A 23561-nucleotide genomic window follows, 5' to 3' on the forward strand; every position below is an offset into this window, starting at 1 on the left:
AATGTAAATTGCTGCAGAACCTGCAATTCTTTAACATCAGGTCATAGGCCATACGTGTATCTGGTCTGATCCTACATACTTGCACAGTTTTTGTTGAGGGTTCAGGAAAGTCTCATAAAGCTGTAGTGGTTTGGTGTGAAGATAACAATTGGCATCATTCTGTAAAAATTATTGAAGGTTCAACCCAATTAGTAGAACTTGGTGCAGCCTTACATTACTTAGAGCTTTTTAAGGAGGAACCTCTAAAATTGATTTGAGATTCTGAGTACGTAGTCGAGGTCCAACGTACGTATCTGATTCTGAACTGTGTTTTTGTTTTTTTTCTTTTTTTAAACAAAAAGGGGGGAGAAGTAGGGAAAACACCACAAAACCAATTGTCAAAAGCATTGTATGTGATGAAACACTTTGCAAGTGTGACCCAAAAACATGCTAAATCAGAAGGAACCTACGTTAGTTGTGGTCAAATCACTAGTTAATGGTCAATGGAAAAGGCCACATCAATTGATAACCTGGGGGAGAGGCTATGCTTGTGTCCTTACAGATCAAGGGCCGCAATGGTTGCCAGCATGAAATGTGAAATCTGTGTTATCTTCCTGGCAATGATTGCTGCATCTGCTGCGCTTTGGATGCCTGCACAGACAAAGACTAACGTGGATTACTTTAGCCAACATGACTGACCAGGACTCTATATGCCTAGTTATGGCATCTCTGGAAAACCTGTTCCACACATGCTTGGTTGGCATCCCCCTTGATAACTACAGCAGCATCCCACAACTGTTTCAAAATAGTGATTGGTGCAAAGGCATTGCAACGAACTGTAGTAATACCAACATGGCACTTTGGATTAATTACCTCCTGGAAGCAGATATTGAACCACAGGAACTGGAATTGCTGGCATCTATGTCCATGGACGCTTGTATCAACCTGGTTTGTGAAAAGTGTCAGAACAATATACGAGAACATGAATGGATAAGACTGCAAAATGTTAGTGCTACCCTTGGTGACTATAGAAATGAAACTCGATGGTGTAACGCCTCGCAGAAGAATCCAAGGGGTGTCATTGATAGTGTGGGACAGCGACCCCAAAAACCTCCTGTATGGTGTATTCTTGATCTGTGGAGATAGAGTCTGGCCAGGAATTCCTTCTAATGCTGTTGGAGGACTGTGTATTTTGGGACTATTAACTCTCTTAACACCCAATGTATCTATGATAATAGATCACAGAAGAGCAAGACGAGAAAAATACTTTTTGCATGTATATGAGTCAAATGTGATGATAATGTAGACTTTTGGGGATCAGGGTTAGGGGGTTTAGAACCTCATGTATCTGGTGTTGGCACAGCTAAAGCTTTAAATACTTTAGAAAAATTAGGATGCTGGTTAGTTAAGCAAACTAACAGAACTTCTAAGGCTTTAAGTGGACTTTTGTTAGATGTAGATTCTGTAAGACATGCCACATGACAGAGTAGAGCCGCAATAGACTTTTTGTTATTAGCTAAAGGACATGGGTGTGAAGATTTTTCATGGGATTTGTTAAATAAATTGCTTAGTGGTTGGAGGTTTTTAGGATGGTTGCTATCAGTAGTGAAAACGGGACTGATTGTTTTGATGATTGTTGTGGTTGTGTTACTAATGTTGCCATGCATGATTTCTCTGCTGCAAAGGGCCCTGCAGTCGACAATGAAGGCAATTTTTTTAGCACAAAAACAAAAAGGGGGAATTGTGGGGGACTACGGTGGGTCCGTGGATTCCCTGATGGAGGGCATGGGAACAGAAATTAGCCTTGAAGATATGAAGGTCTACCCGTGAGTAAAGGAGTATCCGGAGATGTTAAGGATGTACCCGTGAGAGAGAAGGGAGTAGAAGAGTAACACTGATGATAGCAAAATTAGCCAATGAGATGTTACTGCTGTAACTTGTAACCAATAGTGAAGAGACACATGAATTGGTAAAACTGTATAAAAATGCACTTGTGGCAATAAATGGCATCTACTACTTTCATCCTGGAAGAACTTGGTCTATGTCGTTTGTCCGTCTCAACCACGACAGTTAACACGGGTCCTCTTTCTTTGTACATGGTCACCTTTGGTACAGTGTGATGAGTTGGTTAGGCATCTCCTGTCCTGTGCCGAAGTTTCTGTAATCTAGTTTACCGAAGGATGCGCCAAGGATTCACCCAAGGATTATTATTTTTGCAAGGTGTCAGTGAAGTCCCGTTTTTCGTACAATATGTTACACAGAGTTAAGCAAGGCTAGGCCATAGTGATGTGGGTTAAAGGGTTAGCTCTCTAAGTGTCAAGTGTTAGTTCTTTAGGTGTTAATTAGTTAATTGTCAATTCTCTCTGTCACTAGGACAAAGGAAATCAGGCTAAGCTTTGAGCAAACTGTGTGGCTAATTGTAAACCTGGCTTGCTTTAAACCAACTGTAAGACTAGTTGTGAAACTAGAAGGTCACAAGGTAAGAAGACACGGAGGAAGAAAGAGGAACTTCCTCCAGAATGACCAACCGCAAGAAGGCCTCCTGAAGACCGCAAAGGAAAGAACAAGTAATACCGAAGAAACGAAAATAGGATGAAACTAGCCGAAATCCGGAACTCAAAGACAATAAAAAGGGCCAGTTTGGAGATCTTAGTGTGCGTGTTTGTGGAGCGCAGGTTCCCTGCACACCCAGCACTGTTTTGCTTATTCTATTATCGAACACATTGTAATAAATTGCATGAGGTGCTGCTATCCATGATTGGAGTAGCCTGAGTTGTTTATTTCAATTGGTGACCCCAACGTGATAACCTTGGATATCTCTGCACCACTCTGAGCTCGGGGAGGCGCCCCACTCTAACCAGTGGCCCTAGTGCTCGGAGTGTCTGGAGATCCAACGTTATTACATGATAAAGCATAAACAAAAGAACTGAGCTCCTCCCCATACTGCAGTTCACCCGTAATCCAGAGAGCATGAAGTTCCCAACGGGAAAAGTGGACTGTAAGTACCGCTGGGTCGGGTGGTGTGTGTGACTGGTGTTGGCTGAAACACAACCTGGTTGCAAAGCGAGTGCGGAGTCCTTCTAATTGCGGTTCCAACACCCCACAAGGGGCTTGGCCACTGAAGGGACAAAGCGAGTGAAGAGTTTGTTTTGGTCATGGATTCGAGTCACACGTTGTGAACCAGTCAGGATAGGCCAGGGAACAAGCAAGTCCTTAGGTCTAGCGGGACCCACGGAAGGGGCCCAAGAGGTTGGAGGGGAGCAACCTGCCAGAGAAACCCCCCTGACAGTCCCTGGCGGGGGGAGGGGGGGGTGTCACGTTAGAATTTTGGAATGAAGAATTTACCCAGGGGAAGGGTAAAGAGAAAATGGTCTATTACTGTATGTAAATGGTAAAGAACTTTTTGGTCAAGAAGAAAGCGATATGTTTCATGCTGGGAAGGAAGTTTGAGAACTGTAGAAATATATGTTTTTGAGAAAAAGGATAAATATACTCAGGAGTAGACCCCCAGTTTGTAGCAAAATCCTGGGGAGATATAAGAAAGAAATTAGAAAAACTCAAAGAGATGGGGAGAAACAAAGAGCAAAGGAAAAAATTCTTAGTAGCCGCAGTAAGGGAGACTCAAAAGGCAGAGAAACTAACACCGGTTAGAGAAGAACAAAATGAACAAAGGGGGAGATCGGTCCCGGTAAACAGACCTCCTATGAATCGAATACAGAGAGAGAATGTCCCTATTTGTTGTTATTATTGTGGGAAAAAGGGACATATGCAGTGAAGTTGTAGAAATAGAGAGCAAAATGAGAAGATGTTTAGAGGAGCAGGGGCTCTATATATATTAGGGGCAAAGACAACAACAGAGCCCTTAATAAAACTCAAGATAGGCCCCCATAAAGAAGAAGTGATCTTTTTGGTGGATACGGGGGTAGGAAGGTCTACCTTCCCAGAGGATGCATTTTAAAGAAGACTGCCCTCGTAGTGGAAGCAAAGGGAGAACCCTTCAAAGTTCTCATACTGGATTATGTGGAAATTGAATCTAAATAAGAAATTGCCTAAATGACTTCTTATTAGTCCCAGAGGCTGAAAATAATCTATTGGGGAGAGATTTAATTGTGGCATTAGGCATGACTATAGAAATTGAACAGGGAATATTAAAAGTAAAACTATATGTGATAACGCCACAGGACAAAGTCAAAACCAACCATATCCCGATTTCCTGTGGTAGCAAATCTATATATATTGCTAAACCAGATGTCCCCAGAAAACATTTAGTATAGCGTAGTAAATCTAAAAGATGTATTTTGGGCCTGCCCCTTAGATGAGAGTAGCAGGAATTATTTTGTTTTTGAATGGGACGAAAACAACAATTAAGATAGACCGTATCGTCACAGGGTTTTACAGAATTACCAAATTTATTTGGATAAGTGTTAGAAAAACTATTGTTAGAATTTGAACCCCCTTCTGGGGTAAAGTTAATATAATAGACGACTTATTAATTGCCGGAACGAAGCAGAAGAGACAGTATGAAAAAGAACCATAGGATTATTGAACTTTTTTAGACACAAAGGATTAAAAGTATCAGAGAGTAAATTGAAGTTTGTAGAACCAGACGTAAAATATTTAGGACATTGGTTTATAAAAGGGAAAAGACAATTGTTAGGATTGTTAGGATATTGTAGACAACGGATAGGTGCAGATCTCAAGAATGGGGGATGTTATTTTTTTTACCGGATAGTAGAGAGATAGTCCCCAAAAATTAGGTTAAGGGAATCCTAAATTTACTCATTGGGGAACCAGAGCTCTCCATGATCAGTTTTTGAAGTGTTTTGGATGTTTTTGAATTTTCTTGAAGTTACTGTGTGGATGGGTTTCTCTTAGATGGAGATTTGTTATTAAACTACCCAGGCCCAAAAGAATTTCAAGGCCACCTTGGAAAGCTGAGAACACAACATAAATCAACAGACCTATTAGCAGTGAGACTTGGGCGCGTAGACAGCTCATGAACATAGACAATGTCCAATCAGCTAATGCATGCTTGGAGCGTGGACGCGTGATCAGGAAATAACTGCATATATAAGGAGGCTTGTTTCTGTAATAAATGGCTTCGCTTGAATTCATATTGGATTGTGTGGAGTCCATGATTTTTCACGCTCGCAAGTGGCGATGCCGACGTGATATGCAAGGAGAATTTACGGCGAGGGGACAACTGCTGCGAGGAGCGAGCACCAGCTGGAGACGGCATGGCTGGACCGTGATCGGGACGTAGTCTGCAGGCTGCGTGTCTCCTGATTGATCGCTACAGAAGTGACAGAGGAGAGATAGAGGATCCGATATTGTTGCAACGGACACCCAAAGAGGTGAGCAGCTGGGGGCGAGAGGAGATGGGGCAGAATATTTTTAAAGAAGAAGAAGAAATAGTGCGACTCCTCTCGCATATCCTCTCTATGAGAAGGGTGAACTATGAGGAGAGTAACGTCAAAAAACTTTGAATTTGGTGGAGAGGCAATGGGTTTCCTGCTGATCTGTCAGGAGCTTTTCAAATAGAGACTTGGGAAAAAGTGGGAACTGTGTTGTGGAAGGCGATCAGTTGCAGTGAAAAATATATTCTCGGCCTTGTAACCGCCCCGAAACTGATAATTACTACACTGAAGCAATTAAAACCTGAAAAGACTGTTATGAGCATGTCGAGGGTTAAGATTGCGGGGTGACAATCAAACCCTGGCAGATGTATTGTTAACCTCCTCTCCCCCCCACTTCCCCCTTTTGCCCCTCCCTCTCTCCCCTTCCCACTCAGGACAGGCGATCGGGAGGGAAGGAAGGACAGAGAGAAGAGAGTTGGAAAAGTTAAAGATGTTTTACTAATGCTACTAATAAGAACAGAGAAAATAATACAAAATATACAAAACCAATCCTCTAAGTCTCAGCAACTGCAGAGCCAGCACCCAAAGTCCTGGATTGGACTCTGTAGCCAACCGGAGCTGGATTCAGTCTGTCACTAGGCCTCAGTTCGCAGGGACGACCAGCAAGGTCCTCTCCTAATGTCAGCCATGAGGAAAAAAGGGCCGAGATCCTCGTGATCTCCCACTTTATATGAAGTATTCACGTGAATGGAATGTTATACACCATTGGTCAGTCTCTCGGTCATCAGTTTTCTCGTTGCCCCTCTCGCGAGATGTCCATCCATGCTTATCAATAAGTTTGCATTCCATTCCTAGGTTTAACCAAAACATGTGTTGGGTTCTCCAGGAAAATGCAGCTAATATGAAGGCTTTAGCTGACAGGCAAAAATTCACTAAAAGAGAAACTTGTTTTTAACAAAACCAGAACATTCCACCCCTTATAATATGACATTCACTGAATACTTAAACCTTATCAATACAATCTATCAATACAATCTAATTAATCACTACTACTATATATATATATATATATATATATACACACATATGTACATATATACACAGGAGTAATTAATCAGTGGACCATCCTTTGAAAAGTTCATTAAGTTCATTTTGTCACAACAGTCTCCCAGGGCAGGAAAAATGGTACAAGTGCATCTCATGACCACTGTTTGTGGGTTAAGGACACCAACTTCGAAGAAGGTGTCGGGCGCCACTCGAAGAAGCTAGCTCTAGTTTCATCACCATTGTCTTGATCTGAAAGACACTTATTAAACATTGTTAGTGCGGCAATTCACATCATACAGTTCAGCATTGCATATTTTCACCTAGAATCAAATCCCCTTGAGGTACACACCGAACTTCTCCATCCTTAAGCATCACCCACCAGGTGCTGCCAGGTCCCTGGGCAAAAACAATCCCACGAATAGGTTTGCCTTTGCCTGAGGCAGGAGTAACCCAGACTGCCTTTCCTAACATATTTTTCATGTGTACTACAGGGACTTCATCTCCTTCTACAGTCCGTAGAATTTCTGATTGGGCAGGCCCGGCTCGATTGGTTGATCCCCTAGTGTTGACCAACCAAGTGGCTTTTGCTAAATGTGAATCCCAGTTTTTAAAGGTTCCACCACCAAGTGCCTTTAGTGTAGTTTTTAACAAACCATTGTACCTTTCAATTTTCCCAGAGGCTGGTGCATGATATGGAATATGATATACCCACTCAATACCATGTTCTTTGGCCCAATTGTCTATAGTACTGTTTTTGAAATGAGTACCATTGTCTGATTCAATTCTTTCTGGCGTACCGTGCCGCCAAAGGACTTGCTTTTCAAGGCCCAAGATAGTATTTCGGGCTGTAGCATGAGGTACGGCATATGTTTCCAACCATCCAGTGGTTGCTTCCACCATTGTAAGTACATAACGCTTACCTTGACGTGTTTGTGGAAGTGTCATATAATCAATCTGCCAAGCTTCTCCATACTTATACTTTAACCATCGCCCCCCATACCATACAGGTTTTAACTGTTTTGCTTGTTTGATTTCAGCGCAAGTTTCACATTCATGAATAACCTGTGAAATAGTGTCCATAGTTAAATCCACCCCTTGATCACGAGCCCATTTGTATGTTGCATCTCTACCTTGATGCCCTGAAGCATCATGGGCCCACCGAGCTAGGAAAAGTTCACCTTTATGTTGCCAGTCCAAGTCCATCTCAGCTACTTTAATCTTAGCAGCTTGATCTGCTTGTTGGTTGTTTAGATGTTCCTCGGTGGCTCGACTTTTAGGTACATGAGCATCTACATGCCGAACTTTCACAGGCAGGCTCTCTAGCCGAGCAGCAATGTCTTGCCACAGTGTGGCAGCCCAAATGGGTTTACCTCTGCGCTGCCAGTTGCTTTTCTTCCATTGCTGTAGCCACCCCCACAAGGCATTTGCTACCATCCATGAGTCAGTATAGAGATAAAGTATTGGCCACTTCTCTCGTTCAGCAATGTCCAAAGCCAGCTGGATGGCTTTCACTTCTGCAAACTGACTGGATTCACCTTGTCCTTCAGTGGCTTCTGTAACTTGTCGTGTGGGACTCCACACAGCAGCTTTCCACCTTCGATGTTTTCCTACAAGACGACAGGATCCATCTGTGAACAGTGCATACTGCTTATCAGTCTCTGAAAGCATATTATATGGTGGTGCTTCTTCAGCACGTTTTACTTCATCCTCATCTGGAGACATCCCAAAGTCTTTGCTTTCTGACCAGTCTGTAATAACTTCTAATATCCCTGGACGGTTGGGACTTCCAATTCGAGCTCGTTGTGTGATCAGTGCAATCCATTTACTCCACGTAACTTCGGTTGCATGATGTGGAGAGGGAACCGTCCCTTTGAACATCCAGCTCAGCACCGGCAGTCGAGGTGCCAGGAGGAGCTGTGCTTCAGTGCCGATCACTTCTGAAGCAGCTCAAACTCCTTCAGATGCTGCTAGTATCTCCTTTTCAGTTGGAGTATAGTTGGCCTCAGATCCTTTGTATCCTCGACTCCAAAAACCTAAGGGTCAACCTCGGGTTTCTCCTGGTGCTTTCTGCCAGAGGCTCCAGGTAAGTCCATTATCTCCGGCTGCAGTGTAGAGCACATTTTTAACATCTACTCCAGTTCGGACTGGTCCAAGGGCCACCGCATGAGTTATCTCACGCTTAATTTGTTCAAAGTCTTGTCGTTGTTCAGGGCCCCACTCAAATTGGTTCTTCTTACGAGTCACTCGATAGAGAGGGCTCACAATGTGGCTGTAGTCAGGAATATGCATTCTCCAAAAACCTACAATGCCCAAGAAACTCTGTGTCTCCTTTTTATTAGTAGGTGGAGACATTGCTGCAATTTTGTTGATCACATCCATTGGGATCTGACGACGGCCATCTTGCCATTTTATTCCTAAAAACTGGATCTCTCGTGCAGGTCCCTTGACCTTGCTCCGTTTTATGGCAAAACCAGCATCCAAAAGAATATGAATTATTCTCTCACCTTTCTCGAAGACTTCTTTCGCTGTGTCGCCCCCTACGATGATGTCATCAATATATTGCAAGTATTCTGGAGCTTCACCTTGCTCCAGCGTGGTCTGGATCAGTCCATGGTAGATGATAGGACTGTGTTTCCACCCCTGGGGCAAGCGATTCCATGTATACTGGATGCCCCTCCAGGTGAAAGCAAACTGCGGCCTGCACTCTGCTGCTACAGGAATAGAGAAAAATGCATTAGCAATGTCAGTTGTAGCATACCACTTGGCTGCCTTTGACTCCAGTTCAAATTACAGTTCTAGCATGTCAGGCACAGCAGCACTCAGTGGTGGTGTAACTTCATTCAGGCCACGATAGTCTACAGTTAGTCTCCACTCATCACTAGACTTACGCACTGGCCAGATTGGGCTGTTAAAAGGTGAGCGAGTCTTACTGATCACACCCTGGCTTTCCAATTGACGGATCAGCTTCTGGATAGGAATCAAAGAGTCTCGATTGGTGCGATATTGCCGGCGATGCACCGTCGTGGTAGCAATTGGCACCTGCTGATCGTCAACCATCAGCAGTCCTACAACAGAAGGGTCATCTGAAAGACCAGGCAAATCAGACAGCTGTTCAATTTTCTCAGTGTCCACAGCTGCTATACCAAATGCCCACCTATACCCTTTTGGGTCCTTAAAATACCCTCTCCTGAGGTAGTCTATACCAAGGATACACGGAGCATCTGGACCAGTCACAATGGGATGCTTTTGCCAGTTTTTTCCAGTTAGGCTCATTTCAGCCTCTACAACAGTCAGCTCCTGGGATCCCCCAGTCACTCCAACAATATTGATGGATTGCGTTCCTTTATAATTAGAAGGAATTATTGTGCACTGAGCACCAGTGTCCACTAAAGCTTTGTACTCCTGGGGTTGTGTTGTACCAGGCCATAGTATTTGTACAGTCCAATAAACTCTGTTATCCCTTTCCTCCACCTGGTTGGAGGCAGGGCACCTCTAATTCCTGTTTTGCACAGTCTCTGGGTGTGAATTAGAGGTTCCTTCAAGAGCATCAGAATCTCTTCTGCTCCTTTTGTAAACTGGAGCAGCCACCTTCCTAGGAGTTTTTCCTTTTATCTCACGTACTCGTTCTTGAAGTTCTGAGGTAGACCTTCCATGCCGCTTATTCATGTTTTCTCCCTGTTCATGTAGGAAGAACCACAGTGAACCTCTTTTTGTGGGCTGTCTCTGCCCTCTCTCTTGAGATTGGAAACGCCTTCTCCTAACAGCTGAAACATAGGTTTGTGCAGGTCGTGAATGGTATGTGTCTTCTCTGAGCTCTTTGATTTCTTGCAACAGCTTTTCAAACCGGTCATCAGATTTTTCACACAGTTTCTCCACAGCAGAGACACAAGCCCGTAGAGAACCAGCAAGGCTGTCCTCAAAGCACCGGAGCTGCTCAATCACTTCATTAATTTCTTGTATACCTCTAGCTGACCAGACCATTCCTGCCAATGACTTAGCATATGCAGGTGGTGCACTTTGTACAAATCTGCGCCACATAGATTTTGTATAATTGATTCTATCTGGGTCTGTCCCCTCTTGGCTGTTTGGTCCTAGATAGATGATCTCTCGCGCAGCTAATTCTCTCAGGAACTGGATACCTCTCTCCATAGTATTCCATTTCCCTAACTTGGATATACAATCTTCCTTGTAGGGAAATCTGACTTTCATAGCTGCCAGGAGTCAGGTCCAGAGAGTAGCGGCATTAGACTCTCTTGAAATTGCCCTATCAATGGTGGAATCTTTTGACAGAGATCCCAGCTGCCTGGCTTCACCACCTTCTAATTCAATTGTTTCTGCCGCATTGTCCCAGCATCGCAGCAGCCAGGTTAAAATATTCTCGCCTTCACGACGACTAAAGTCTTTTTGCAGATCTCTCAGCTCACCTGGAGAAAAGGACCGAGTGGTGGTCACTTCATCTCCACCCTGTCCTGATGATGCCTCTTGGGTTGATGTTGGCCCTGTGCCATCACCTGCTGCACGGGTAGTCTTTCTAGTGACTTTCTTACAACCGGCAACTGATGCTGATATGGGTTCACCATCATTTGATTCATTTCCAGAGTCTGAATGACTGTCACAGTGATTGCTGTGGTTACAGCAGCAACAGTGAGCAGTGTGTGAAGAAGGGGGGGCTGCCTTGTTAGCCTTTGAGGCTGGAGAGGTAATGTTATCTGCAGCAACCTTGGCAGAGGAGCTCTGCGGAGGAGCTGTAGCTTCAGCCTGTGAAGCCGCGGTTGGGGGGGCAGTGGCTGCAGCAGCAGCTTTGGCTGTTTTGCCTTTTCTCGAGCGGCTAGGAGTGCTTTTTGCTAAAGCTTCCGAAGACGCACTGCAAATCTCAGGACTAAAAAGAGACGCAAACCTCCTATTGAACCTCATTTCTCTTAACAGTAACACAAACTGACACACATTCAGCAAAACAGATAACACCATCACAGTTCTATCAAAGCTCCAAGGATATTCGAAGTTCTCTAAAACATTTGCAAACTGTCCTAGCGAAAACACAAAAGTATTGTTAGTCAGTCTTTCTAAAGATTCGCTTGACCAATTAGTAAATACAGAGCCATTCTGCTCTTTAATCTCTCCTGGAGGTTTTTCGAGGTAAAGCAGAATCGAGTAGAAATTCATTAGCGGCTGCAATATAATGAAATAAACCAGTGCCATACCACACAGTATCATCATGACCGCTGTCCAGTTTCTTGTTGTTATATAATGAATACTTCGATTTAGAAAGAAACACCAACACAGATATGGGATCAGCGAGCACAATGTAGAAAATAACTGATACAACTTTTGCCATAACATCTTTAAATCAATGTAATTCACTTTGCCTTAATACCACTAAAACATATCCGAAGCAGATGCGCGAGTATCACAACTCTATGAGTTGGCACCGTGCCAAGAAAATTGAAAGGTACGTCAGAGCAGTAGAAAAGCCAAAAATCTCCAAATTTACCCCTTTCTCTTGCCCCACGTTGGACGCCAATTATCTGTCGAGGGTTAAGATTGCGTGCGGGGTGACAATCAAACCCTGGCAGATGTATTGTTAACCTCCTCTCCCCCCCACTTCCCCCTTTTGCCCCTCCCTCTCTCCCCTTCCCACTCAGGACAGGCGATCGGGAGGGAAAGAAGGACAGAGAGAAGAGAGTTGGAAAAGTTAAAGATGTTTTACTAATGCTACTAATAAGAACAGAGAAAATAATACAAAATATACAAAACCAATCCTCTAAGTCTCAGCAACTGCAGAGCCAGCACCCAAAGTCCTGGATTGGACACTGCAGCCAACCGGAGCTGGATTCAGTCTGTCACTAGGCCTCAGTTCTCAGGGACGACCAGCAAGATCCTCTCCTAATGTCAGCCACGAGGAAAAAAGGGTCGAGATCCTCGTGATCTCCCACTTTATATGAAGTATTCACGTGAATGGAATGTTATACACCATTGGTCAGTCTCTCGGTCATCAGTTTTCTCGTTGCCCCTCTCGCGAGATGTCCATCCGTGCTTATCAATAAGTTTGCATTCCATTGCTAGGTTTAACCAAAACATGTGTTGCGTTCTCCAGGAAAATGCAGCTAATATGAAGGCTTTAGCTGACAGGCAAAAATTCACTAAAAGAGAAACTTGTTTTTAACAAAACCAGGACAGAGCATTAGTGACTCAAAACTTAAACTTGAACTTTGGGACGATATAGGGCAGAAATTATGGGATAAAGTCAGCAATGGAGATAAAGAAGCTAAATCATTAGCAACTGCATGGAAGCTTATAATTACCGTCTTAAAAGATCTTAAGGCTGAACGGTCTGCTGCTGCCGGAATTTTTGCAGCGTTGCAGCCTGATAAGTATCCTGAAAATCGCTATGAATCTTACCTAGTTCATGTTTTCAATGTCCTCCCTACTCCATCCCCTGCTGTGCCTTCGGCACCCCCGATGGTTCAGCAGTCTGGGGCGGGGGGAGGAAAGATGCCGAGCAGGTGGCCTCCTGTACCATTGCCCAACACTGATGAGAACAGCAAGTCCAGAGGATTGGAGTCTTGATCAAAGAACCTGTGAAAGCTGAGAATGTTAAAGTTGTAAACCTGTGTACTATCAGTTCTTTTTACCAATTTGTATCTGCCTCTACCACCTTTTAACCCTCCAACTTCCACGAGAGAGCAGAAGGAGTCACTGGTTGTTGTTTGCAGTTCTTTCTTTGTGACATTGTTTATGTGGATACACTGTGGGCCTTCTCCCCGCTTTTCCCACTCGTGCTGCAAGCAGCCCCGTGCTTCCCCTCCCTTCCTCCCTCCCTCTTCTCATGGTTTTTACTTACGAGATGGTGTCAGTAATGATTGTTTTCAGTCGTGTTTTTAAGAAATCGGTATTGGGAGGTGTTCTATAACCTAGGACAGCACTTGGAAATATGAGAAAGGAAAATCTTGTGAAATATTATGATCAATGGTGGCTGCTGTGTAAGTTAGATGAATGGGAAAAGTGGTTGGAGGATAGAACCTTGAAGTATAATACTTTGTTGCAATTAATGTTGTTTTTAAGGCGAGAAGACAGGCCAGCCAGGCGTGGTGGCGGAGTCACTCTTTACGTGAGAGAGCAACTACAATGTATTGAGTATTGTCCAGGCTCGGATGAGGAACGAGTTGAGAGTCTATGGGTGAAAATTAAGGGGCAGGCTGGCAAGGGTGATACTATTGTGGGTGTCTATTATAGGCCACCAGATCAGGGTGAGGAAGTTGATGAGGCCTTCTACAGACAGCTGAGAGCAGCCTCAAAATCACAGGCCATGGTTGTGGTGGGGGATTTTAACTTCCCTGATGTTTGTTGGAAGGACTACTCAGCCAGCCATCCACAGTCTAGGAGGTTCCTCCAGTGCCTTGATAACTTTCTGATGCAAAGGGTGGAGGAGCCGACTGGAAGAGGTGCACTGCTGGACCTCATCCTCACTAACAAGAAGGGTCTGGTTGAAGCGGTAAAGGTTGAGGGCTGCCTTGGTTGCAGCAACCATGAGATGACGGAGTTCAGGATCTTGTGTGGCAGGAACAGGATAGCAAGCAGAATTGCAACCCTGGATTTCAGCAAGGCAAACTTAGGCCTTTTCAGGCAATTGCTGAGGGAAATCCCATCGGTAAGGCTGCTTGAAGGTAAGGGGGCCAGAGATAGTTGGTTAGTGTTCAGGGACTGTTTCTACCGGGCACAAGATCAGAGCATCCTGACACGTAGGAAGTCAAGGAAGAGAACCAGGAGACCTGCGTGGTTAAAGAGGGAACTGCTGGGTATGCTCAAGTGGCAGAGGAGAGTTTACAGATCATGGAAGGAGGGGCTGGCCACTTGGGGAAAATATGAGGCTGTTGTCAGGGGATGTAGGGAGGCAACTAGGAAAGCTAAGGCCTCCTTGGAAGTAAACCTGGCGAGAGGGGTCAAGGACAACAGGAAGAGCTTTTTCCAATACATGGCAGATAAAACTAACACCAGAGGCAATGTAGGCCCACTGATGAACGGGGTGGGTGCCCTGGTGACAGAAGATACAGAGAAGGCAGAGGTACTGAATGCCTTCTTTGTCTCTGTCTACTCTGCTGGAGGCTGTCCTGAGGAGCCCCGTACCCCTGAGGCCCCAGAGGAAGGCAGGACAATGGAGGAGTTTTCCTCGGTTGATGAGGACTGGGTTAGGGACCAATTAGGCAATCTGGACATTCATAAATCCATGGGTCCAGATGGGATGCACCCGCAGGTACTGAGGGAGCTGGATGAGGTCATTGCTGGACCTCGCTCCATCATCTTTGCCAAGTCCTGGGAAATGGGAGAGGTGCCTGAGGACTGGAAGAAAGCAAATGTCACTCCAGTCTTCAAAAAGGGCAAGAAGGAGGACCCAGTTAACTATAGACCAGTCAGCCTCACCTCCGTTCCTGGGAAACTGATGGAATGACTTAGCCTTGGTGCCATCTCAAGGCATATCAGGGATAAGAGGGTCATTAGGGGCAGTCAACATGGCTTCACCAAGGGGAAGTCGTGCTTGACCAACCTCATTGACTTTTATGAGGACATAACAAGATGGGTGGATGATGGCAGAGTGGTGGATGTGGTCTACCTTGACTTCAGTAAGGCATTTGACACAGTCTCCCACAGCAGTGCGGTCTGGATGAATGGGTAATGAGGTGGACTGCGAACAGGCTGAAGGGAAGAAACCAGAGAGTCATGGTCAATGGGGCGGAGTCTAGTTGGAGGCCAGTATCTAGTGGAGTGCCTCAGGGCTCAGTACTGGGGCCTATATTATTCAATATATTCATCAATGATTTGGACGAGGGAATAGAGTGTACTGTCAGCAAGTTTGCTGATGACACCAAGCTGGGAGGAGCGGTTGACACACCAGAAGGCTGTGCTGCCATCCAGCATGACCTGGACGGGCTGGAGAGTTGGGTGGGGAAAAATTTAATGAAATATAACAAGGGCAAGTGTAGAGTCTTGCATCTTAGTAGGAACAACCCGAGGTTCCAGTATAAGTTGGGGAATGATCTATTAGAGAGCAGCGTAGGGGAAAGGGACCTGGAGTTCCTGGTGGACAGCAGGATGACCATGAGCCAGCACTGTGCCCTTGTGGCCAAGAAGGCCAATGGCATCCTGGGGTGTATTAGAAAGGGGGTAGTTAGTAGGTCAAGAGAGGTTCTCCTTCCCCTCTACTCTGCCCTGGTGAGACCACATATGGAATATTGTGTCCAGTTCTGGGCCCCTCAGTTCCAGAAGGACAGGGAACTGCTGGAGAGAATCCAGCGTAGGGCAACAAATTTGATGATTAAGGGAGTGGAGCATCTCCCTTACAAGGAAAGGCTGAGGGAGCTTGGTCTCTGTAGCTTGGAGAAGAGGAGACTGAGGGGTGTCCATATTAATGTTTACAAATATGTAAAGGGTGAGTGTCATGAGGATGGAGCCAGGCTCTTCTAGGTGACAACCAACGGTAGGACAAGGGGTAATGGGTTAAAACTGGAACACAAGATGTTCCACTTAAATTTGGGAAGAAACTTCTTCTCAGTGAGGGTGACAGAACACTGGAACAGGCTGCCCGGGGAGGTTGTGGAGTCTCCTACTCTGGAGGCATTCAAAACCTCCGTGGACGCCTTCCTGTGTAACCTCATCTAGGTGTTCCTGCTCCAGCAGGGGGATTGGACTAGATGATCTTTTGAGGTCCCTTCCAATCCCTAACATTCTGTGATTCTGTGAAGAGCAGGACAAAATAAATCTCTACAAGAGATGATTAAATCATTTCAGACAGTTTTACAGGTGGAACGGTTTGAACTTCAACAAGCTGAGAATTAACTGATAACACACAGGTCATAGAAAACTTGCTGAACTCTGCAAGATGCTTTCCTCATTAACCTGTTTTCTTTGTAGGTATCTGTTTAAGCATATTACAGTTTAATAGGTCTTTGTCTGTTATGTGGTACAGTAAGTTCATAGACTGTTAAATAACGAGAATCCATGGACTCAAAATGTGCGTTTTGTGATAATACAGAAGATCATGAGTAATTTAGTTATTTACTGCGTGAATGTGATGGTAAAATTTTGTGTGTGGTAGCTGTTACTTTTCTTTCTAGCATGCTAGCTCTATTCCAATATCCAGACTTGCGCAACTCTGTGATAGGCTGTGTCTCATCTCAATGTGCTGGATTTGGCTCTTCAGTATGCACATCAAGTAAAGAATCCTGCTTTTGGGATAGCAGTTGTAGCACACCAGATGAGACACTAATAAAAGCCTTGCCTAGTCCAGCTTGCTGTGGCGGCGTGGGGGCAGGTGCCCATTGGGCTCCAGCGCCCGCTGACCTGTTTTGTCAGGGAGACCCAGCGGTGCCTCTGCCTGGCTGAGCAGTAAGCGGCCCAAAGATGCAATGCAAAAATTGAGATATTGTCTTGAATAAGTGTAACTGTGATCCATCTGCATATTTGAACTTGATATTTGGTTTTCATATCTGAGTTCAGCATTTTAATTTGCATATTTCTATTTGGTACCAAAAGAATTTTGTTTGGGGAGATGATTACAAAATGGGAAAAGTTTCCACTGCTAAAATACCACCTTGCTCCCCCTTAGGATGCATCCTTACACATTAGAGTAATTGCTTATATTGTTACCTAGTAATTTTGAGACCAGAAAAGAATTTAAATTGTTAAACTCTGATTTGCATTGAAAGCAAAAAAACAAACAAAACAAACAAACAAAGAAGAAACCACAAACCAAACCAAAAGAAAACTCCTAAATGCTATGATGGATGTGAACTTGGTATTGTATGAGGTTGTATTTAAAAGTTGCTAGAATATGAACTGATTTAGGTCTAGGAAAATGGAATAATGGATTGATGTTTAAGATACTGTTTTTTGACATCTGTAAATTGTAAAAGGTAAATGGGGCTGAGGAATGTAACAACTGTTGAGCTAATTGGAGTTGCGTATAGAGGGTTTTATGTTTGGAATGAAATGGGAAAACAAAAAAGCAAATTATCCCAGGCCTGTGCTTGAACATAAATTTCAGGCCTTTGTCAAGCTACAAGATAAACCCAGCTCATTGTAACTGAGGAGTTTGCCAGAGCCTCCCAATTCATACCAGTGATTACGCCACCTGCATGGCCTTGGATATATCTAAACTGCAGCAAGAAGTTTTTTTAAAAAAAAAAAAATATATATATATATAAGGAAAAAGATAAGGAAAAAGCTGGTTGCCCACTGCTAAGCAGAGAAAGGGGGGCTTTATTCCCTCCTCGTCCTTCTTTTTTTTTTTCTTGGAGTGTTGTCATCCATCCTTGTTGTGGCACTGTGTTGCTTCTCAGCTTTGAATCAGGAGTTGTTGGTGCTGTTTCTTTTTGCTTCAGTCTTGTTTCTTAGGTTCTGGCACATCTGGGGAGAGAGCTCATCATTTTACCTCCTTGCTGAAGTCAGTCTTTTCACACTGGTCAGCTTTGGGGGGTCAGAGTGCTCAGTCTTGCTCTGGGTCAGACTGGTACTAATTTGGGTGTGGAATGGAGCCAGGCTGGTTTTATGTGGAGTTTGAACTGATTTGTTTTCATGCTGGGCTGGAGGTCTTGCCATCTCAGATGGGGGTGAGCGGGAGGTTTTATTCCCCCCCACCCCCTCCCCCCCAGCAATGTTACTGCTAGAGAACTGTAATACTGCATGAAGGCATCTGAGGATTAAATTTAAAGGCATCACCAGTGGATCCATAGTTCTAATGAAGCTGGGAAATTAAAGCAAAAATGTTTTTTAATAGACTTATTCTGTGGTAACTACTTGTAAGAGACTTCTCAGTATATTCACCGTGCTAGTTTTTGAGGTCATGGGAGAGAATGAAAGAAAGGCCTTTTTTTGAGACCAATGGAATGCCAAATTTGGAACAAAGTTTTACCATATGAATTCTTGTATTTGCCAGAAAGCCCTATACGTCTCTTGGGTCAGGATTCATTAAGTAAATTGTAAGCTCAAATAACGTTTTCTGAGAATTCCGTTTAGTTGCATGTCCTACAAGAAGCTGCTTGGATGGTGCAGATCTGCTTGCTTCAAGTGAGAAATCTCCAAGGAAATTTTGAATGCTGTATTTCCACTAGTATCTCAACAGATTCTGACAGAACCCAACAGGGCCTGACAGAACTCGACAGAGCCCACCAGGAACTGACAGAGCATGAACGGGCCTGCCAGAAACCAACACTCTGTCAGTCTCCTTTGATCCCTGTCGGGGAGCCTGACAAAACCTGACAGGGATTGACAGAGCCCTGCAGAGCCAGACAGAGCCTCACAAAGCCCAACAGAGCCTGACAGATCGTGACAGAGACAGACAGAGTCTGAAAGGGGCTTACAGAGGCCCACAGGTCCTGACACAAGCCATCAAAGCCCGACAGAAACCAACAAAGACCGACAGTGATCCAAAAGGCCAACAAAGCCCAACACTGCCCAACAACACTTGATAGGGCCTGACAGAGCCCAACAAAACCTGACAGAGCGTGAGTAGGCCCTACAGAGTCCGACAGAAGCTGACTAAGCCCGGTAGAGCTGATCACAGCCCAAAATAATAGCCTAAAAGACCTGGGCAGAGGTTGACAAGGCCCGACAGAGCCCGACAGGGCATGGCACACATTAACAGTGCCCTACATGCCCTACAAAGCTTGAGAAAACCCAGCAGATCCTGACAGGTCCTGACAGAGTCCGACAGGACCTGACAGATTCTGAGAGAACCTAACAGAGGCCGCAAGAGTCTGATAGAGCCCAACAAAACCCGACAGAGCCTGAAAGGGACTGACAGATCCTGACAGAACCCGAGAGAGTTTGCCAGAGACCGACAGAGCCTGTAAGAGCCTGATAGAGCTCAAATAAACCCGACAGAGCCCAACAGAACTCGACAAAGCTAGACAGAGCCCGCCAGGGCACGACAGAGCATGACAGAGTCTGACAGATATTGACAAATCTTGACAGAGCCCAAAAGAACCTGACACAATCTGAGAAAGCCTGACACAGTCCTAAAAGGGCCCAACAAAGCCCGACAGAGACCAAGAGGGTCTGACAGATCCCAGCAGAACTCGACAGGGTTGGACAAATCCCCACAGCTCCTTACAGTACACTACAGAGTTCAGTAGGGCCTGACAGAGTCCGACAAAGTGCAACAGAGACTGAAAGAGCTCAACAAAGCTTGCCAGAGCACGACAGGGCTTGACACAGCTTGAGAGAGCCTTACAGATCACGACAGAACCTGACAGAGCCCAACAGGGCCCAAAAAGCTTGAAAGAACCCAACAGCGCCCAATGGAACCTGAAAGACCTCGACAATACCCAACAGAGTCCGACAAACCTTGACAGAGCCTGACAAAGCCTGAATAATTGCAAGAAAGCCTGACAAAGCCTGACAAGGCCTGACAGAGCATGACAAGGCTTTATAGAGCCTGAGAAAGCCTGGTAGGGCAGAAAGAGATCAAAGGAGCTTGGCAGAGACTGACAGCACCTGACAGAGCCCGAGACTAGACCGACAAATCTAAACAAAGTCACAGAGAGACCGACAGGGCTTGAAAGAGTCTGACAAAATCTCACAGGGATTGACAGAGCCCTACAGAGCCTGACAGAGCCTGAAAGAGCTTTACGGAGCCTGAAAAAAGCATGGTCCGGCAGAAATAGCCTAAAAAAGCTTGACAGAGCCTGACAGAGATCGACAGATCTCGGCAAAGCAACACAGATACTGACAGAACCTGAAAGAGCCTGAAAAAAACCTGACAGGGATTGACAGAGGCCTACAGAGTCTGACAGATTGCGATAGAGCCCTACAAATCTTGACATCACCTGACAGAGACTGATCGTGCCTGAGAAAGCCCGGCAGAGTCTGACAGAACCTGATCGAGCCCAGCAGAGCCTGACAGAACCTGATAGAGCCCGGCAAAACCTGACAGAGCCCAACATAGCTCGGTAAAGCTTGACAGAGCCCACGAGGCCTTGAGAGAGCACTACAGGGCCTGCCAGAGCCCAACACAGCTCAACAGGTTTTGACAAATCTTGACAGTGCCTCATAGCGAACGATATAGCCCGGTAGGACCTGACAGAGGCTGAAAAAGTGCCAGAGAAGGCCTGACAGAGCATGACGAGGCTTTTACAAAGCCTGAAAAAGCCTGGTAGGGCAGAAAGAGCCCAAAGGAGCTTGACAGAGCCTGACAAATTTTGAGCGGCGGAGGAATACGCAGGTCGACTCAATATGAGTGATAAAGCATAGTTCGATTTATTAGCCCGAATAGCATATACTTATACAGTTCATGATAATTATGCATACCTGTCACCTACTAATTGGCTTAAGTTCTAACAGTACATTTGCATGGTCCTCCTACTTGCAGCTGCTAGCTATGCTTATTCTACATTGTAGTGCTGTTGAAAGCTGTTTGTGAAACTCTGCCAAGGTCTCAGTGACCTTGCTGATTTTACTGAAACAGTCAGCGGTTCCCACCGCGGCCTAACCTTACTAATTGTGCTAAAGTCTTCAGAATGGGCTCTGCTCGTACAACCGGTCCGCAGATCCATGTCCCCCATTTCCAAGCCATTCTCCAACAACAAATCATGACACAGATTGACAGTGCCCTATATGCCCCCAAAAAGCCTGATACAGCCTGATATGGCCCAACAGATCATGACAGAGCCTGAAAGAGCCTGACAGACCATGCCAAGGCCCAACAAAGCCTGAGAGAGCCTGATAGAACCTGACAGACGACAACAGAACCCAACAGAACCTGACAGGGTCTGACAGATCACGCAAAGGCACAACAAAGTCTGTCTCTGGGCTGCTAGGGCCCTGCTAGGGCTCTGTCAGGTTCTGTCGAGATATGTAAGGCTCTGTCAAGCTGTGTCAGGCCCTGTCGTGCTATGCATTGCTTTGTTGAGATCCTTCAGGCTCTGTCGCATTTTATCAGCCTCTGTCAGGCTCTACTGAGTCGCGGAAATGACCTTACAACCCTTCAGATAGTTAAGAAGGTATGTATTTACATATTCATTTACGGCGCCGGACACACTGTAAATCATTTCACCTGATACATGCATAAAATTACAGTAGCTGTGAGCTTGGTTAAATGCAGTAAAGTGTTACATATTCGTGAAAGTTTTAGGAACGCCTATGCATTTTCATAACCTGTCCCCGAGAAGGCGAGGAGACCATTTCCATAGTCTACACCTTCTGTTATCTAGTTCACCCAAGGATGCAACAAGGATGCACCCAAGGATTTTTATCTTTGCAAGGTGTCAGCAAACTCCTGTTTCTCATACAATAAATTACACAAAGCTAAGCAAGGCTAAGCAATAGGGATCTGGGTTAAAGGGTTAGCTTTCTAAGTGTTAGCTCTCTAACTGTCTTTAAGTGTTAGTTCTTTAAGTATTAATTAGTTAATTGTTAATTCCCAGTATCATTCCCCCCTTTTCTAAGAGGTTAGTAAATTCTTTTACTAATGTGATGATCCTTTATCTATGTTTTCTCTGGCCACAGGTAACAATGCTACTTCTACCTGAGAAAACCCATCTCTATTCTCAAACAGACTGTTAATGTTAATGCAAAAGTCAGGCTCCCGGTGTTTGTCTACTGCGCTGCTAAGCTCTTTTGGGGCAGCTGGCGACCATATGGCTGGTGCTCCGGCAGCAACGGCATCTTCTGGGTTGCAACGGGAACTTGCACTCTTTGGTGTAGTGACCCCGCTCACTGCGCTTGTAGCATTTGTCTTTTCTTCTGGCTTTCATTTTGCGAAGGTACTACATGCCATCCGGGCCGGTCACCCAGAAGGACCAAAAGGACCAAAGGGACCAAAAGGTCACTCAGAAGGTCCAGAAGGACCAAAACATGTCAAGGTAGACACAACCAAATTTCTTTGATAGAATTTCAGAAAGGTTTTGGTTAATTACTACAAACTTAAACTCTGTTTTGCAGAACTGGGCAATGTAATATACATACTCTGGTTGGTTTGCTTCCAGAGCACCAATTTAAAGGGTCCCCCACGGTTTTATTCAGATCTTGCCCATGCCAATTTTCATCCCACCCGTGTGCTAAGGCTATGATCATAAGAAATACAATTTTCCAGGTTGCACCTGGATTACCCTTCATGGTGCTTTGCAGGCTTTCCTCACTATAGAATTATGGATCCGGGTGTTCTGTTCTTTAATCTTGATAGCAGTAAAAGATGTCAAGAGGACTTGAAATGGACCTTCCTATTGTTGTTCCAAAGTCCTTTTCCGCAAGAGACTTCACATACACATAATCTCCCAGTTGGATGTTATAAACTGGCACATCCAAACCTCTACTCTGAGTTCCAAACATGTTTCCCAATTTTGTTAAGTTGTTTATCCAACGCTACCATATAAGAAGTCATAATTTCGTCCCCTACTTGTGCAGAGGTCCAGATTCCATCACTTCATGGCTAGTAGTTATAGCATAACCAGCATGCCTTTCACTGTTCAGGATATTGCTGCTTTCATCCATAAAGCAGTTCTCAGTGTTCTCCATAGGACTGTCCTTTAGATCTGCTCAGCTGGAGTTTGTTGCTTCCATGGTTTCCAGGCAATTATGATGAACTGGTTTTCCAATGTGACCACCGACGAAAGAAGCTGGATTGACAATGTTAGTGACGATGATTTAGCCTGATATTTGAGAAATCTTTGTGGGGAAAGCCAATGTCCCCCCCCTAGTTCAGTAACAAATCTCCATCTAATAGAAACCCATCCACAGGTGAGCTAATTGGAATTATATATGAAGTGTATTGTGACTGGAATTAAATGGAAAACCAAAAAAAGCAAAATATCCCAGGTCTGTGTTGTAATATAAATCTCACGTCTCTGCCAAGCTGCAGGATAAACTCAACCTCCCCTGTCTGCGTGACCTTGCCTGTGTCTAAACTGCAGCAAGGAGAGAAAGTAAAAAAAAAAAAAAAATAAAAATAGGAAAACCGCTGCTTGAAGTGGTGAAATTGGGGGGGCAGGCCGTATGCCTCTCAGGGTAGCGTCTAGCACCCAAAATGGTGTAAGCTCCCCTAGAGAATTTATAAAAACTGAGAGCAACAGAAAGCAGAAATTTGGAATGTTGTTAGATGAACCTTGGAGAGTATTCAGGGAAAAGGAAGATTGTCAAAAGGATAAGAAAGTATGGAACTAAAGAGGTTGGAAGGCTTTGAAAACCTTT

Source organism: Patagioenas fasciata, chromosome W, assembly GCF_037038585.1.
Source record: "Patagioenas fasciata isolate bPatFas1 chromosome W, bPatFas1.hap1, whole genome shotgun sequence".
Lineage (NCBI taxonomy): Eukaryota > Metazoa > Chordata > Aves > Columbiformes > Columbidae > Patagioenas > Patagioenas fasciata.